The 19,827-nt window shown below is 38.5% G+C and overlaps 1 protein-coding gene across 6 annotated transcripts in view; it reads right to left on the bottom strand.

Annotated features, from left to right (window-relative positions):
• The window catches only part of RAB9A (RAB9A, member RAS oncogene family), a 28,594-nt gene extending 15,426 nt beyond the window's left edge, over window positions 1-13,168 (bottom strand). For 4 of the 6 annotated variants that reach the window (XM_056808351.1, XM_056808350.1, XM_007500921.3 and 1 more), the window contains exon 1: window positions 13,028-13,168. The gene's annotated coding sequence lies outside the window, so the exon portion shown is untranslated. Of the gene's footprint in view, window positions 1-12,492; window positions 12,632-13,027 lie in introns of those variants that run through there. The other 2 variants (XM_016424781.2, XM_016424782.2) reach the window with 1 other exon arrangement.
• Between the last annotated feature and the right edge of the window lie 6,659 nt (window positions 13,169-19,827).

Here is a 19,827-nt window from a genome sequence, read left to right as displayed (position 1 = left end):
ATTTCTAAAAATATATAAAAATGAATACTACATTCTATGAAATTTGTATGACATTTGATAAATTAGGGACATTAATGATTTCAGAATACCTCCCATTTCTTATGTCCTTAGATCATTTCATTTTTATACTCCTAAATAGTGTGATGAGAAATGCAATCTTGAAAAAAATTGAAGCTAAAATTCAGGAAAACATGAAAAACCAATTGGATAATTTTAAATACTTCTTACAGGATCAAATGGCAAATACTGACCCCACCCCAAACATGTTTGACCCTTACAAACCTGCTTCTGAACTTCTAAATGAGGAAATTTCCTCCCCCAAAATGGAAATAGAAAACACCTCTCCTATAGCTCAGCTGCCGGACTGCTTCTCTAGTGGTCTGAAAATCTTGGCTGAACTTACTTCCCAAGACCCTTCTCTTGAAATCCCAACTTCTGAAATCCCAGTTTCTCCGGTTCCTTCTCCTACCCAAAAAACAATTCTAGCCCCAAGGAAGTCTCATCCTTCTAAAGAAACTCTTTCTAGTCAAACCGACACCCAGGTACCAAATTCAACTAGAGGTATTTTTCCTCTAAGAGAAGTACCTGAAATAGGACACAATGGGGATGTGGTGATTCTAAGGCACAATATACCATTTACTCCCCAAGAAATAAATGAATTCACACAAAATGTTCCCACATATGAAAAAGATGACAGACATATTTTTTTCAGTATAATCTGTCTTACAAAGACATTGAAAACTTGCTCTAGGCTTTTTTAACCGAAAAAATAAAATAATTTCTTATGTCAATAAAGCCCAAGGGCGCAATGTAGCACACTGGCCATCTCAGGATCCCAAATGGGACTATAACAACTCTGAGGATTATTTACAACTATATCACTGTAGGGAGGCCATTCTAACTGCTAGGCGAGAGTGAGCTGACAGCACGGATAAGTGGACGGAATTTGAAAGAATCAAGCAAAATGAAGAAGAGACACCCTCCAGATTCATGGACAGAATAATTGAGTTTGGGGGTCGATACCTAGATTTTGACCTTTCTAAAGAAAATTGCATAAGACAAATTAGAAGGTACTTTGTCAATAACTCTTGCAAAGTGATCAGGGATTATTTTAGAACTCATTGCCCAAGGTGGCCTCAAATGGATCTTGAAGAATTAAGAAAAACCGCTCTATATGTTTTAAAGGGAAACAAAGAAAAGAGGAAGAGACTAATGATCTCAGAGAAAATTGAGTAACGATTGAAATATTTAACAGATAAGATTGAGAAACTAGAAAAAGGGCATGATACTCAATCAATGGCACTTGCCCCTCTCCAAGAATCTAACTATTGATCTATTACCTACCAATTTTGTATGAAGAAGGGCCACAGAATAAGAGTGTAGAACTTTATTCAAGGCAACCAGAAATAATATGCAGTTTAATAACAACTACAGATATAATAATTATAAAAATAACTATAATGATAATAGAAAATACAACTTTAGGAATGATAACTATAGGAATAGAAATTGGGGAAATATATAACTCAAACCAAATGACTCCACAACAATATAACTTAAGTGGAGCTCGTCCAAGAAACAGTAAGGGTGCTACTGCCCCTCCACATGGGGAAGAAGGTGGTGCCCCTTAGATTCTATTGTTTTGAAGATATTAAACCCTTTTCAGTTTTCTCTCCCATCCAAATAGTAGCAAAGAAGGAAGATAGAGGAAATGGATTTTTAAATACAGTACCCCTGCAATTATGATATATTTTTAACATTTTTGTTTTTCTTCCCTATTGATGGATCTGTGCTATTTTGCTGAACTTTACTTGTGCCATACAGTATTTGATTTTTCTCTCTCTTATTTTTTGCATTTGAAGCACATGTCATCAGTATTGAGACTGATTGACTGTATTCTATCACATGCATTGGAGATAATAATCCATAGACAAGTGGATACTGTTTTTCAGTATTGAATTCCTGATTTTTCCCCTTATTTTTATTATTGCTTTTTAAAATTTTTGATTAGAATATTTGATTTTTCCTTTTTCTCATTTCTTGTACTTAAGGTACATACAATCAATATTAATTTTTTATTCAGCAGTAATACAAGTTTAATATATATATATGTATATACTTGCTATAATATTAATGCATACCCAAAAGCTTTAAACTGTGGGAACCTGCCATTTGTTGAAAAATGTTATGGGACTGTGATTAATGTTTGTGTCTGATTCTAGGAAATGGGGTCAAAAAGGAGCACAGACTTAACCTGAAATAGGGCCAAAAAGAGCACACAGGTCAAAAAGAAAGAAACCAATCCAGGTAGGATTAATGCACTTCTAAGCCATTACAAAAGGACTTGAACTTAGTGTGAGACTCGAGGTTGTAATGCTTGACATGTTAAGTCGTGGGACTTCCTTTCACATTCTTTGTGAAATACTCAGAGACAAGTACCAAAGTTCAGCTATCATCCTGACTCTCCATATCCCTTAGAATGAAGAAAAAAAAAATCAGACCAGGAAATGACACTTCCCTATCTAGTCTTTTTCTTTCTTATAGTATGGCAACTTACTATAGTCTTGGCTGCAAATGGGTAAGTGAAATGTTACTGCATACTGTCCTACAGACTTGTGGGATAGAAATTACTTTAAATTGTACCCTAATACAAGAAGCTGTTAGAAATTTATTGGTCCCTAATACAAGGGCCTATTATGAATTTATTCTTGTTTACTCAAAATATATATACATAGATTTTGATATTTTAATTCTGATTTTGAATTTTTTTCTTTCTCCCAAAAGTTTAACTTTCTTCCATTTTTTTTCATCTTTATGTTTGTGGGGTTTTTTTTCCTCTTCTTTTGATAATTGACTCATACACCCCCATAACTCAACCATGCATCCTGAGCTGAACTGGGTGTTTCTTAACACCCACTTCAGGGGGGGATTGTATTTTAATAAAAATCCAAGATTGGAAATTTTTGTTCGAGAAAGATCTTCAAGGAAAGAAGCTTGCTAACTCCTAAAATCCAGAGAATGAACTGTTTGCAGAAAGATGCCTGAAAAACCTAAACTATATCAAGGAGATCCAGAATGAACTTTGGGTGTGGTTGATTGAACTTAAGGTTGATTGAACATTTTTTTGAATGTATACTCTTATGCCAAAAGGGGACTGCCCCCTAATTGGTTTTTGTCAATGCACCCAGCAAACATTGGTTTTGCTGTCTTTCTCTCTTCTATTTCCCTCTTATCTCTACCTATTGTAGTTTCCTCTTAGAAGGTGAAATTCTGTATGCACCTGCAGTTAGAAGAATTTAGAGGTGCAAGATGATTATGTTTAGTGATCAGTTGGGGAAACTAGTCCCCCAATCATCATCAGGGGATTGTGAATTTTAGATTTAAAATCCTAACAAACAGTAACGTCTACACCCCTACTTAAGGATTAAGTGTTGAGGAGGATGGCCTATGACCAATATGTGCTAACAAGTGACAAATAAGAAATAACTGACACACCCCTTGGGCTGTCCTAAGTCAAGCTTAAGCTACCATTGGTACATGTGAGACACAGAAAGTGATGTAAAAAAGAGTCTATATATGTCGCGGCTCTTCCTCTCTCCAGGCTCTTTTCACAGAGACGTTCGCAGGATGTGGCTCTCGCTCATGGAGACGTTGGTCTCTGTCGGCAACGTGGGGAGTGCTGGGCAGCATTTGGCATCTTGGGTCTTGGCATGAGTGTGCTAGGTGAGTGAGTTTAGGCTGACTCCTTTTTCTTTTATCTTCCAAAAACACTATCATCTTAGGAAGCCCCTAATCTTCTGAGTAGGACTCATGGCTGAGTTCTCTGAACTTCCCTTGGCTTAGAGGCTAGGCCGGAGAAATTTTATACCCTTTCTCTCTCTTCCTCTTAATTCCTTCCCTCTATATTAATTAAACCACCATAAAATTCCCAAAACTAACTTGAGTAGTTTCATTGGGATTTTAATTAATCCCTGACGACCACTAGTATATATTCAGTCAAAAACCCCTAAATTTACCCCTTACAGTATCCTGGGGTGATCCACGTGTTGTTCAACATCCATCTCAGGGGGAATTGTATTATTGTCATAGAATTCTAGATTTATAAAAGTTTTTTCTTATTTGAGAGTAATTTTAGTATAAGAAACTTACTACCTCCCCTAATCAAAAAAGTGAACTGTTTGGGGAAGGTGCCATAAAGAAGCCTACAGAAACCACATATTGCACCAAAAGATCCAGAATGAACTTTGGGATGTAGTGAATTGAACTGGGGGGAGAGGGAGAGGAGGGGGATTTGAACAAATTTCTTTTTAATGTAAGCTCTTATGCCAAAGGGGACTGCCCCCTGATTGACTTTTTGTCAATGCACCTAGCAATCATTGGTTCTATTTTCTCTTTTATTTCCTTCTTATCCCCAAATTATTATCATTTTCCCTTAGAAAAGACAATACTATATGTACCACTAGTTAAAGATGTTTAGATATATAAGTTGGTTATGTGTAATGATTGACTGGGGAAAGTAGGCATGTAAATCTGGGAGATTTCTACATGCTGGTTTCCCAATGGAATCACAGGGGGGATAAAATTTGCTCCCCAAGACTCTCTTTCCCAGCATACCATATGCATATACTGCGTATGTACTAACATAGGGAAAATATATTTTGAGGTAACCCTACCCCACTCACTCTTTTCCCAGGAATGTGGTTTGTGGAGTTGGGAGAGAGCCAGGCAGGAGAGGTTTACTCACATGGCTTTACTTAGGTTTTCATACTTTTGTCCTTTTATTTCTTCTACTTCAAGTGATTACTAATAAATCTTATAAAATATAATGCTTGGAGTTATTGGATATTAATTTAAATCTAACAATTCTAAGAGAGAAGGTAAGAGTTTTTAAAAAGTACACAACTTCAACATTCACTGTTTCTTGAATGTGATTATTGGGTCATAACTAGAGTAGGAGGGATTTTAATGTCATAATATCACACCTAAAGAGTGTGGGAGACAGCTGGGAGTTTCATTATTTCCTACACTAAGGACAGTATACCTCAAAAATGAAAAAATGAGGTAGGCTAACCCTCAAAACTGGGGCTAAGGACAATTCATAGCTAGTACAGGTAGTAACATCCCACTCTATGGACAGCCCATATTTTAAGGTAGCACAGTAAAGCAGGAGGTGAGAGGTATCTCATTAAGACACATGCAACTGGTTTCCAACCTCCAAGCTCACAGGCAGGAAGCTATCAGGGGTTTGGCTACTAAGGCCAGCTAAATGTGACAAAGGTCTAAAAATTTCCATCATGGAATATTCTAGCAAGGGAAGGGTAAGATCAGGCAAGAGAAACTTGTTTGCAGGGTCAACTTGTGGCAAACAGTAGTTAAGGATTTGGGGGAGTAGGAAAGCAATAGTAATTTTATTTGATTACACTAATATTCAACCTTGAAAATAATCCACTCATTTCACTTAAGTGTCTAAACCCCATACAGAAAAAACAACAACAACAACACTGCTTCTTTAAGATCTTGACTGTATTTATTACGAGGAAATATACAACCCTGTCTCTACATTTTATACACTGTAAGTTTTCTGGGGCACAGTAAGTTTATATAAATATTCAATGTTATGATTACTCCTGACTGGACCAGAGCAATAGCAAAGTCACAAATCTGGGCAGACAGGTTTGAAAAGTACCAGGCCTGGGGTCAGGAAGAACCAAGTTCAAATCCAGCCCTGGAAAATCACTGTGTGACCCTAGACAAATCACATAAAACCCTTTTTGCCTCAGTTTTCTCATCTATAAAATAAGCTGGAGAAGGAAATTACAAACCACTCCAGTAATTCTGCCAAGAAAATCCCCAAAAGGGGGGGGGGGGGTGTCACAAAGAGTAGGGCACAGCTGAAATGACTAACAAAAAGACCACAGCAATAACAAAAAATTCACAAACCTTACCTGCACAGAGCAACAACTTGAACAGAGTAAGACCAAAGACTTATTCTGGCACCAAAATGAAGTGAATAAGTCAAAAGCTCTTTTGCATTTCCTGTCATTTTTCCACCTCATGTTTTACCTGTTTATTTAAACAGATGATTAAAATGGAACTCAGTGCCATTGGTCCCACACCCCCAACAATGATTAATCATCTGGGAGGGAAATTATGAGCTGGAGCCAGGAACCTGGCCAGCCACATACCAAGAGCTTGTGGATGTAGACCTCTCATGTGAACTAATGTTCTGCCATTACCAGATTCCAATGTTTGCTATGTCCAAATACTTAAACAAAAGAAGGCAGTATTTTTCTCTTAGAATGTTACTAAACTTGGCTTCTTTCACTTTCATTCATCAAAAAAAAAGGCAACAGTACAATTTTTAAAACATTGCCAACTCTTAAAGCTAAAAATCAGCAGTCTGAAAAAAAAAAACTACTACACCAAAGTCTTTAAATTTCACACCCAAAAGGAAACAATTTAATTTGTAAAGGAAATTAGAAAAAAGTGGGGGTTTCATCTTGTTGCCAAACGACCCATGACTTTTAACCATAATGGCATGTCATAAGAGCATATTCTCATTCCCACATACACCTATTATATTTCATTTTTTCAGATTTCAATCTAAAGGTGTTTTAAAATTTTTAATCTTTCCAATTCACATTTATATTTTGGAGAGTTTTTTTTAGTGATCTTTCATCAAAATTTGTCTTTGTAAACTGTTTAAAAGGCTGCTTCAGGGGCAGTTGGGTAGTTCAGTAGATTGAGAGCCAGGAGACAGGAGGTCCTAGGTTCAAATCTGACCTCAGACACTTCCTAGCTGTGTGACCCTGGGGCAAGTCACCTGACCCCCCACTGCCTAGTCCTTACCACTCTCTTTTGTCTATTGATTCTAAGATGGAAGATAGGGATTAAAAAAAAAAAGGGCTGCTTCAAAAATTCATAGAATTCTTTTTTTAAAAATTCAATTCAACTCATCATTTGTTAAGCATTTATCATTAATTTATTAATTAATAGTTAATTAATATAGTATTGATTTATTTATTATTTATTAAGTCCATATGGTGGAAAAGATAAGTCCCTGTCCCCTTGGTGATTTTAATAAGTAAATGCAATAGATATAAAGGATCCAAATATGTGCTATAAGAATATTAAAAATTATTCATGACTTTTAGGGTTTCTCATCCCATTCCTTCATTCTACAAATGATAAAGCTTGGAGAAGTTAAAGAAATTGCTCAAGCTTCCAAAAATTACTTTGTGCAGAGGAATATCAAGAGGTTTTATGAAGAGGTAAGCATTGGGGCTGGCCTAAAAGAAAGCTATTTCCACAGGTAGAATTGAAAAAGCTATCTCCTTAGGGATTAGGGAAAGGATTCTGGAGAGGTAGACCTGTTCAGAACAAGATGTAGTTTAGGTCAAAAATTCAATGATAGTGTCACATCTGTACAATTCTTTCAATGAATAAACATAGACAAAATATGCAAACAGTATAGAAAACAACTTATCTATCCTTATTTGTCCAGAAATGTGAAATTTAGATTTATTCCACCCTGCTTAGTCTTTAGAATTCTAGCAACCAGGAATGTATACACCCCCCCCCCCCCCCCACTTAGGGATTAACTGTGAGAATGGCCTATGACCTACAGACATGTGCTAACAAATGACAAATCAGAAACAACTGACAGATCCCCTGGGCTGCCCTAAGCCAAGCTTAAACTACCATTGGTACATGTGAGACGCAGGGAGTGATGTCACTTCCTCTCTCTGTCTCACTTGGTGGAATTGGGAACTCTGGGCAGTGTTTTGGCGTGCTGGTGGAGTTTTGGTTCTGTAGCATGGTTTAGGTGAGGTGTCTTCCCTGAGCAACCTTGGTGAGTGCTGCTGATTCCTCCCACCTCCAGAAAAGGCACTATCCTCCAAGGAAACCCCTCATCTCAGAGGAGACCTCGTTGCTGGAAGCTGAGCTAGATTTAATCTTCTGAGAAGGCCCCTTGGCCTCTGAACTCCCTTTGACGTACTCCAGGATGGAGAAAATCTCCTACCCTTACCCTCTTCTCCTGATTCTTAATTTCTTCCTACAATTGTAATTAAACCACCATAAAAATCCCAAACTGACTTGAGTATTTTATTGGAATTGAATTCAAATCCCTGGCAACCACTAAAATAATATATTCAGTCAACAACCCTAATTTTACCCTTAACAGAAAGCCTATTCATCCTACTGGTCATCATTTTGGTAACTACATACAACATTGAAGACTTTAAACCCTACAGAGTAAAGCACAGATGTTTACCAGATCAGGTATATTCACAGATTTTCCTAATTTGAAATGAACTGGCATTATGATTTTGTGTTCCAAGATTACTTTATAAAAAGAAAATTAATAATTGCTAACACTTTGCAAAATATTTTCCATGTTATCTCACTTTATCTTTACAATATTTTACAGATGAGAAATTGAGGCAGAAGTTAATCAATTTGTTCATTGTCACAAAGTACTTCAAAGCACATTCTGCTCTAATAATCTACCTGAGATTAGATATGGAATATCCCTGTTGGAACTGAATTGAAACATCAAAGGGACATGCCCTATGCAGAACAGCAGATCCCATGCTTGAGGAAAAAAATCAACATCTCTGCACTTGTAACAAATGTTTCAAACTACCTGATCTTTAGAGTGCTTAAAATTAAAAAAAGAATGTATTTTTTAAAGACATTAATAAAACTGGAGAAATTTTCCCTAACATTCTTTGACCATTAATATACAGCTAAAATATGTCATACTTTTACATCTATTCTTTATGAAACTGATTAACAAGCTATTTATACTATTTAGCTCAGCCACTCTTAAAACTAGTGTCCACTTGGTTTGGTTTTTAAAATTTTCATAACTAGATTTTTGTTAGGATTGATTTCCTTTATAATCCTAAGTATTTGTTTTAAGTACTTTTAAGACATTTTTCTAAGAAAGGGGACAGAAGTTTCACCAGAATACCAAACAAAGGGGTTCATGACACACAGAAAAAAATTAAGAATCCTGGCCTGGTTTCTTTAGTACCTGGGTAATAAAAATCACAGTATGGCAGTACAGAAAATGAAGACTGGCAAAACAAGAATGACTATGACCTATCAGAGGTGGCAGAGTGGACCCACTGGGCCTACATAGTAAGACCTGAATTCAAATTCAGACTCATACTTATTAGCCTAAACGCTAGGCAAGTTGCTTGAAATAATCCTTAATTCCTCCAACTGTAAAATGGGATAGTAATAGCACCTACCTATCAAGGTATTTGTAAGGATCAAATGAGATAACTAATTGTAAAAGAGCTTAATACAATGTCTAGCACATAGTAGGTGCTATATATATATATATATATATATATATATATATATATATATTCCTTTTTCTATCCCCCTCTACCCCAATCAATAGAATATAGGTTTAGAAATCTTAATCTCAGTGATGTGTTGTTGTGTATCAAGGTATATCCATGAACTCATCCTATCATTTCGATGAACTACATATATTTAAAATATAAAATAACAGTTTAAGAATCCAAAGTGTAGTGTGACTGGGGAGCAGGGTTTATCAGCGACATAATATAAAAAGCCCCAAAGAATCAAATCACCTGACCTTGACCTAAAGTTCAAATACCTTATTTCCCAACCCTTTTTTCCATTCACAACTGTGAACTTCCAAACACACAATGAATGCTTTCCTCAACCCTCACCCTCATATTCAATCAGATCATCTTGTTACTTATTTCAGAAAATTTTAGCACTAGAAAATACCTCAAAGGTCACATAATCTAAATCAAAACTAAATAAGAATACCCTTTTAAACACCCCTGACTAAAGGTGATCCACCTTAGTGTAAACTCCAGGAATGAATATCTCAAGACCTCCTGAGGCACCCTATACTACTCTCTCAATCATTATTCTCCTTCATACCTCTCTTTAGCCTTTGACATTATCAATCATTCTCTCCTACTAGATATTCTCTTAGGTTGGAGGGGGGCACTATTTTTTTCCTTCTTCTCATGTATCTGACTGATCCTTCTCTCTCCCTTGCTGGATCTTCTTCCAGATCACAACCTTTAACCTTAAGTGTACCTTAGGGTTCTGTCCTGGGCCCTCTTCTCTCTATATACTTGGTAATCTCATCAGTTCCTATGGATTTATCATCTTTATACTAATGCTTCCCAAATCCACCTCTCTTGCCCTAACCCCTCTGCTGACCTCCAATTTAGAATATCCAACTACCTTTCAAGGGGATGTCCAATAGACATCTTAAACTCAATATGTCCAAAACAACACATCTTTCCCCTAAACCTCTTTACTTTCAAACTTCCCTAAAATTTTGGTCAAGGGCACCATCATTCTCCCAGTCCCCCAAGATCACAACCTAGATGTCATCCCCAATTCCTTACTCTTTTATTCCCTATATCTAATACATTGCCAAGGCCTGTCAACTTTACTTTTGCAATATTTGTCTAAAATTTGCCCCCTTCTCTCCTCACATTCCCTCTCATCGCGGTACAGACCTAGACTACTGTAATAGCCTCATGCTAGTTCAGCCTGCCTCAAATCTCTCTTCACACCAGTTCAGAGTCAAGATCTGAAACCACTTTTTATGATACTTATCCAATTTTACCAGTTATCAACTGTACTCACTGCCTTGTATTTTCTGTTATCCCAATCCCAGTCTGGAATTACTTCCATTCCCTTTGTATTAATCACTCTGACAAAAGCGCTTTCTTCTTTGCCAACACCACAAGTATTTGATTCATATATAGAATTAAGTATGCATCTTAGACCTCAAAACAGATGAAATAATATGCATAAAATGCTTCATAAACTATAATGCTTATGTAAATATAAAATATGTTAACATTTGTATAAATGTCTAAGGGTTCATTGTTTAATTCTCCACAGTTTGCAAAAGTAATTGCTAGATAAAAACAAATACAAATGCTTTAGATCACAATTACTTTAAAAACAACTTGGTACTCAATTGCTATTATACTCTAATAGAAATCTCTATGATTCCAATTTTTATATTTTTCCATTAAAGCAGTACAAAATTAGGAAGTCTATATTTCTTGTTTAACAATTAACTTAAAAAAATTTTCAGAGCTTAGAAGACCTTTAGAGGTAATCTAATCTGATGCCCAAATTTTTAGATGAAGATTTAGAGGCCCAAAGTGTTGAAATGACTTTCCCAAGGTCACAGGATAAATAAGAGAAGAGAATTTGAATCCCTATCTTCTGACTCCAGTTCCAGCACTTCCCTTCTCCCACAAAAATCATACACACAATTAGAAGATGGTCTCTAGTGCAACTCTCATTTTCAAAGATGAGGAATTTGATGCCCAAAGAGTATTTATACATGTATAATGTAACTTCTCCCAAAGAAGCACCTAAACTAGTTGCAAAGCCAGGACGAAAACTTCTAGTCCAATCCTATAACTAACTTCAAAAACTGATAAATTATATCACTTCCTTTTTAGCATTTCTACTCAGATTCAAAGGTCTAAATGAGTTTTAAATCCAATGACCTCCATATTCAAATTACGAATTCTATCTGAAATATCTGAATCAAACATTCATTTATAAAATGTATTCAATTACTCAGATTAGCTGACTTTTCTAAAGTCCCATTCTCATTAAGGTAGTGGACAGGATCACGTAAGCTTCCTTCCAAGTCTAAAACTACACAAGTAAAATCAAGACAGAAGACAGCGATACTTGCAGCAAACTCTTCCTGATAACAGTTTAAGGACGATAATTTAATGCTGGGGCAGTGAGCTCTTTACTTGAATGTGGGGAAAAGGGAAAGGGGAGAATGGAGGGAATGGCCGGAATAGACCTACTTAGACCAAAACAAAATCCTCACTAGAGACCTGCCCTTGGTCCTTAAGAAGTGACAGTCCTTAAGTTCGAAAAAAAATTACAAAAAGTAAGGTTCTACCAAAGATTTTATCATGTGTAATGGGGAAGAAGGGTCCTACAATAAGTCTTGCAGCATGGCTATTAAAAAACAAAAGAGTGGCACCACTATTTTAAACTTGTTTCCAGGGTTCTCAGCCATAAAGTCTGGAGCTTTGCATAAGAAATTTACCTAAAATAGGCTTAGACATAACTTCAAGCAAAAAAAAAACCCAACAGTACAGACTGAACAGAGTTCCTTATTTTCTGGTTTCACCCTCTGGAGTTTACTTCAAAGCTACCAGCTGAGATTGAAGACAAATGACGTTTCCCTTTTCTTTTCCTTCTATTAGGGAAAAAGCTTCGGGAGTGGTGGGACGATGGGAGGATGGTCCTAAAACTCAAGTTTAAAGATTTTTATGCGGGACAAAATGCAACAAAATGAGCCCAGTCACATGACGTTGAAGGAACTGGGCGGATAAAGTTATTCCTGCAAAGACCTAGGGTCATGAGATGGGACGTTTTACTCCCCCTCCCCCCAAACCTCCGCGGAGGGCGCTTAAAATTCCCGTCCAGTCTCACCAAGTCTGAAGAAAACAAATCCACAACAAACGAGAAAATCCCAGGTTCCAGGGGCAGGGGGATCGCATCAGCGCTGGATCTGGCTCTTAGAGCGCATAACTTTTTAAGTTGAAACCTTTTAGATTTCAAAACACACAAGGGACTCCGGCCCCAGTGGGGGTGGGGAAGCGCTCGGCTCTCTCCCTCGCCAAGTCGGGGAAATGCCCGTCCTCTCCCTCCACCCCACCCCGGCGTCAAGACCTAGTCAGCAGCAGGGGACGCGGACCCCCAGCACCGCTCCCTCTTCCGGCCTGGAAAAGGCGGGAGGGGTTTACTCTGAAGACCTACGGTCAAAGGTAAAGAGACCCTTAGGCGTACTCTGGATGCACCAGGCGCTCGAGCGCTCCAGCCCCGACCAGGCTCCTTCGGGAGAGGCGAGCCGAGCCGGGCTGTGCGCCCTCTCTTCTCAGCGCCCGGCAGGGAGGCTGGGGGTCGGCGGTTCCACCGGGAGCGCAACAGGCCCCTCCCTTCCGGGGACCCCAGCTGCCCTGCTCACCTGGTCCCGGCCCAAGACAGCTAAGGGCCACTCTGGGGAGTAGCTGGGCTCTCGCGGAATGGGGGCGTAGGAAAGGAGAGGAGAAGACTGAGGCGGAGACGCCGCGGGTGATGCCTGGCTCCGGCCAGAGCCGCTTCCATCTAAAGCGGAGGGAACAACATGGCGGCAGGGTGGGGGCGGGACCGAGACCGAGACCATCTCCGGGGGGGCGGGGTGGTAGAGAAGCCATCTCGGGTGTCACGTGACCCGCTCTCTGGCCCTTTTTATTTCTCCCATACGCTCCTTACCTGTCCCCTCTCTCCAGCCCCGCCCCTCCGTGCAACGCCGGTATTTTTGTTACTTGGGTCACAATCAATTAGCGACTTCTTTGCGGCATCCCCCAACTGCAACTCCGTGGCCGCGAAAAGTTCGCGACCTGCCGAAGTGGCGACATAAGTATGATTTCAACCTTTCCCACTTCGGCCTCCAAGTGGATGCTTTCTAGTCGTTGGGCCCCCCAGTGGAGGCTAGCTCGCGCCACTGTTGATGGTGGGATTGCCGATGCCCTAACATAATTTATGTACTGCTTCGTTTTTTACTGTCATCTAGACAGCTTTATTCAGTGCAAAGAGTCCTGGCCTTTTTTTCTTTTAATTTGAGTTTGGGTCCAAGAGCTAACACGACTACTGACTGGAATGCCTATGGAGGAGAAAAGTCATATCTCTGAACTTGTTTATTTCCCTGTAAAACATTTCTACCTAACACGGAGAATTGTGAGAGAAAAATGGCTTTGAAAGACAAACCGATTTGGAAATATGAGCGATTGTCAGTTTTATCTAGAACTACTTAAAATGGGCTTTGATGATGTATGCTGGGTCAGTTTCCACAGATGAAAGATTGCTACTAATGATGGTTTCTAACTTTGCACGCCCATCAAAAAGAAAAATCAACAGGCTGCCAAATTTACTATTTAGATAAGGCTGATCTTCAGACAACACAGTTTCCAAAACTGCACTCAAAACCTCCAGCTTGATAAACCCTGCCAAGCCCTAATTTCGTTGGCATAATACTGCAACCTGAAGATAAAGTTAAATCTGCATAGGATATGAGTGGAGTGCAGTCTTCCATCACCTAAAAAAATATTTTTAAGTGTTTCCAACAAAATTAAGGATGGAATAAGAATTACTATGTGCCAAGCACTGTGGTAGATACAGATATAATATGGAAATCTCTAAGAGCTCACATGCTAATGAGGGTGACTACATGTAGGAAGTTAGATCTGCAAGTCAAAGAAAAAGGTTTTACTGTGATCCTAACCCAGCAGCAGCAAATTACTCCTCTCCAGACCCTACCATAACAAAAACCCCATGAAGTTCACTTTATCCCTAGACTTCTGAGTACACGAAGCCCCAGTGGCCCCTTCCTTGCCGAATTCCTCCCAAAACTTCCTTTCTATGGAGAAAACAGACCAGCCATAACTTCATTCTCTTCCAGACTGCACTCTGGACATTCCTTTTCCTACTGTCTCCCTATGTAAATACTACCCCTTGCACTCCTCCCCACCCCTTTCCTGCTTCCTAGTACATGTTGTCTTCTTCCCTTAGAAAGTAAGCTCTTTGAAAATAGGGACTTTTCTTTTTTACTTGTATTTATATTTACAGTGCTTAGCACTTTGCACACTTGAATTCTTGTTGACTTGTTAATGCCTCTTCTTTAATGTAATTTTCATTAACAAAATCATATCCATTTCTGAAGCTCAACCATTTTGATAGTACTAAGATCTTTGCCGCCTAGAATTTTCTTTTCTTGATGGTAGCTGTGGCCTGGGGGGGGGGGGGGGGGGGGGTGCTGCAGCCTCAGCAGAAGTTACCAGATTACATCCCCACTAGGGCTACTTCCCTAGACTGACTGTGGGGACCAGATTGTGGTTCTCACAGGGCCCTGGCAGTTGGTATTAGAGGTCGCTGGGACATCAGGTCCCTTTTCTACAAAGTTGCTTTCTCCCATAATGGTTGCAAGGGCTGAGAGAAGTACCAATTCTTCTTGGATATGTTTTCTAGCCTCAGTGCAACACAGTAATGTCAGGACCCAACAATTTCAAAGGCCATAGTGATAGTATTAACTACTATTAACTATTAAAACAAAAATATTGAGCTCTAGTTTTCAGGTTTAAAAAAAAGGAAATGATTGAGATGTTTTTTAAAGTCTATTCTTTAATTTACTTATTGATTAAAACTATGGCTAATTTAAGGAAATAAAGCTACCAAATAAAAGATTTAAAGTACTATTCTTTAAACTACAACAATTGATCCACAACATCCCCATGAAATAGAACTGTCAAGTAATGTGTCTGTGTACCATCTAACAGCAACTAACTGTTAATACATCAGGACCTACTATTGTTTACTGCTCACACTCTTTCAGCAAAAGTCTTAAATAAATTAAAGGGGGGCGAGCTGGGTGGTTCAGTGGATTGAGAGTGAAGCCTAGAGATGAGAGGTCCTAGGTTCAAATCTGGCCTCAGCCACTTCCCAGCTGTGTGACTCTGGGCAAGTCACTTGACCCCCATTGCCTAGCCCTGACCACTCCTCTGCCTTAGAACCAATACACAGTATTGATTCCAAGATGGAAGGTAAGGGTTTAAAAAAAAAATTAAAATCGGGGGCAGCAAGGTAGTATAGTGGATAAATAGAGTGCCAGGCCTGGAATCAGGATGGCCTAGGTTCAAATTTGGCCTCAGATACTTCCTATCTGTGTGGCGTTGGGCAAGTCACTTAACCCAAATCACCCTGTCTTTATTGCTCTTCTGCCTTAGTCTTCTTACTAATTCAGAAGGTAAGGGTTTGCAAAAAATTAAATCTGATCTTTGTGGTGAAGAGGGAACTAAATAGGCCTAACTCTCTCCCTGCATTACACCCTACCCCAGCCACCAAGTTGAGGTACAGTGAAAGGACCTTATATGCTACCTAATAGAACAACTTCTTTAACATATAAAGAAACCAATGTGGCACAAGTAGCAGAGAAGCAGATCTAGAATTTGAACCCAGATCCTCTGATATTAAATCCAGCATATGTTATGCTATCTGATAGAGTTTAATTGTGCTTTTAAGAAATATAAAACTCAAAGCTAAATAATATAATGTTGACAACCAAAGTAAAATACAAACACCAAAAAAAGAAGACAATTTGCTCTGACCCTAAACCAACTTTTGAAAGAGTAGTTACAGCAATGAATAAACAGAGAAACTGATACTTATTAATGTAAGAGGTATGCTTGGACTCATGTATCAGCCTCTTGATAAAGGAAATGTATGATTGATCTTTTGGGATTTGTGAAAGGGAAAACCACCAAAGAGGATTGGAAACTGAGCCAGGGAGAGAGAGCTGCCCAGTCATTTGCCTTTAAAAGTTGAGAACACATCTCCCTTTTCTCTCATCCCCTGTTTTGAGTATCCTGGGTCTCTGCAAATTATCCCTTAGGTTTCTAGTAAGGGCTGGGGAGAGATTTCCTTTCTCTTCCTCTTCTTTCTCAGAAGTAGCCATGGTTGCTTCTAGTAAATGGCAAGAAAGTCATGTCTGCCTGGGCAAACTGAGGCTGAACCTCAAATCTCTGGTTTCCTCTCTGCTTTAGGTTTCTTTCTCTGAAAACAGGTAATTAAGTCACAATTCTGAAATGCATGTTTCTGGCCTTGATAACTATCTTAGGAGTTTCTAGGTCTTCAGATGTATTCCTCAGCAAGAAATGATCTTCAAGAACTTAGTGGAGGAAAAAAGATGACAATTTCCAAGAGGATTCTACTATAATAATGGAGTTGATTAAAATTTACTCAATCAAGTCACCCTACTTAAAGTAAGTGGTAAGATAGTATCAAACTTGGGCTTTTGACTAGGAGTAGAGTCTTCAAAAGCCATTGAGGAAATAAAATAACCTTGGACAAGAAGATGTTTTAATTGTTTGAGGAATTTTATCACACTCTCTTCATTCTTTGAATAAGATGGAATTGGACATTTCCTTTCAGTGGAAAGGCATTTGATAGATGAGAACAAGTGTGGTTTCCCAGTACAACCTCTGAGTAAGAAGCCACCTTGAAGGGTAGAGAGAACTTGCCTTCAGCTTTGAGCAGGTCTCCTTCCTTAGTTAGAAGGGAGTCTTGTGAGCTTGGAAGAATCCAGAAGATTTTTGGACTGGCCATCTTTTGAATTCAGTGCACTAGCATGGTTCCCCTAGAACAGCAAAGGCTATCTACATAGAAAGCCAAGGATAAACCGAACATAGATTCACTCTGATTAAGGGGAACTTCTTGAATAATCAACAAATGAAAGACAATAATTGGTTTTATACAACTGTTTTTTTGGGGACAAGAGAGGATTCTCTGGAGGGAAGGGACTATATCTAGTCATGGCTGTGATATGATAATAAAAGGCAAAATATACAATTTAATATTTTTAAAAATTTGTATTTCTATTTAACAACACTGAGTGATCCACCAAAATGTAGAAAAGTTTTCAACTAAACCTGCTTTGCCTCCATTATTTGAGCATTTGAATTGGATCAAATTAATATTTTTCTAGTATGCCAAGATCATCAAGGAAGCTATTGAATTAACTTGGTAACTTGCACTGGATTGAAAAAAAACAAAAAAACTTTCAATCCCAAACTTTTAGTCATGTAAGTAAAATTTCATTGCAAAGAAACAGCAGATGAATCCTGTAACCATGGGAAAATATTCTAAATAAATTAAAATTTAATTTAATTTAATTTTTAAAATGGATCACTTTATTGCAAATATGAATAACATGGAAATAGGTTTTGAATAATGATACATGAATAACTTAGTGGAATTGCTTGTCAGCTCTGGGAGGTGGGAGGGAAGAGGGGTGGGAAAAATCATGAATCATGTAACCATGGAAAATTATTCTAAATAAATTTAAAATAAAATAAAAGCAAAGAAATAGCAGCGAAGTTGGTTTTTTTCACTACCTATGTGACCAGACATTCCTGGTTTGTCCCTTTATGATGTTCCACAGCAAAAATCACAAACAGGATTCTCCATAAGTGAATTGTAGTCAAATTTCACTTCTGCCTAAAGCTCAAAATTTCCATTTTTTGAATGATATGACATTACAATATATCAAATGAAGTAAGATTAATATTGCAAGGATCCTTGGATTCATGGTTATTTGGATACCCCACCCACTGACCTAAATTGCAAACCCTCCTATGACTTAGTGGACAATTTTCAAAACTTGCTGTGACTACAAAATTTTGTCACCATGAAGCTAACCTAGCTAAAATTTCCAAATTTAGCTAGGGTGGTCACTTCCTAGTCCAGACCACTATTTCTTGAGGGACTCCAGTCACTCTCACTTTACTCTGCCTGACTCAATGTCCACACTTTGTCTCCTCCCCAATTAATTTCCTACCTTGGAGAAATATCCTCCCTGAGGTCCATTCTCCTAATTGATAGCTCCCTCTCCTGGACCACTACTTCTGGAAGGGCCCCGTCCATGATCACTTCATTCTCCAGATTTCTCCACTTCAAGAGCTGCCTGCTCCCCACTCCACACAACTTTCCCCTTATCCCAATCCTTCTTACCAGCTTCTCTTTTAGTGTTGTCTCCCTTTAGAATGTAATTTCCTCCAGGACAAGGACTGTTTTGTTTACTTATATTTGTATTCCTAGAACTTAGCACAGTGCCTGGCATATAGTAAGCATTTCATGAATTTTTATCTCTTTCTCTTTTTTAAACCCTTACCTTCTCTCTCAGAATCAATACTGTATATTGGTTCTAAGGCAGAAGAGAGGTAAGGACTCTGCACTGGGAATTAGGTGACTTGCTCAGGGTCACACAGCTAGGAAGTGTCTGAGGCCACATATGAACTCAGGACCTCCTGCTTCCAGGCCTGGCTCTCCACTGAACCACCTAGCTTGCCCCCATATTCTATCTCTCTTGCTAGTTAGCTATCCAGTTGTCCTATTCATGGAATGATTTAACACTGGAATGGACTTTTGAAGTAATTGAGGCCACAGTCTTCATCTTGTAGATGAGGAAGATTTTGTCCAATGAAGTTCAGTTGATTACACAAAGTTCCAGAGGTCATAATTAAAAGAGCAAAAGTTCAAACCCATGTCCTTTGATTCCAATTGCTCATATGACAGATATAAACTTGGCCACCTAGCCAATACACAAAGCTTCTCTAGCTAGAAAAATCTGTAAGAGTTCATACTTTGTTGGCATAGCCTCGAGGACCCCAGGGTTTCCTCCACATCATGGTGACACATCTGAAGAGACTTCAGTGGGAGCTCCTGTTACCCAATTAAAATTATAAATGATCTACTAGTCAGGTCATAATTGGGGGAGGTCATGCTTTCTTCATTTAATCTTGGCTCACAAGTATTTATACCACCACGGTAAAAAGACACAAAGTCCAAGATCTGGATTTGCCCTCTGCCTAGACAATTGAAGCCCTTTCCCCTTGTCCTCAGACAAGATAGTTTCCCTTCTAGAGAAACTGAGCCATGTTTAGATGATTTGTCAGTATATTGGGGAAACTGCCCTCACTTCTCTATTAATCTGTTAAAGAGGCTAGAGAACAGAAAATCCGTTAAAAGCCAACATACTCTTGATCTTAGAATCCCGTAGGCAATCTAATGAATAAATGAGCAATGGATGCTTCATTGGTCAAACTCCAAAATATTTTCCTCAAGATCAGGAGACAGATACTTCAGCACAAAAATTTCAAGGGGGAATTTCTACCTTAATAAAAATTTATGAACCCACCAAAATGACTTTTATGAATGTATTTCTTAAAACCACAC

This window comes from Monodelphis domestica, chromosome 8 (genome assembly GCF_027887165.1).
Source record: "Monodelphis domestica isolate mMonDom1 chromosome 8, mMonDom1.pri, whole genome shotgun sequence".
NCBI classification, from domain to species: Eukaryota; Metazoa; Chordata; class Mammalia; order Didelphimorphia; family Didelphidae; genus Monodelphis; species Monodelphis domestica.
This window is presented reverse-complemented; position numbering and strand designations above follow the sequence as displayed.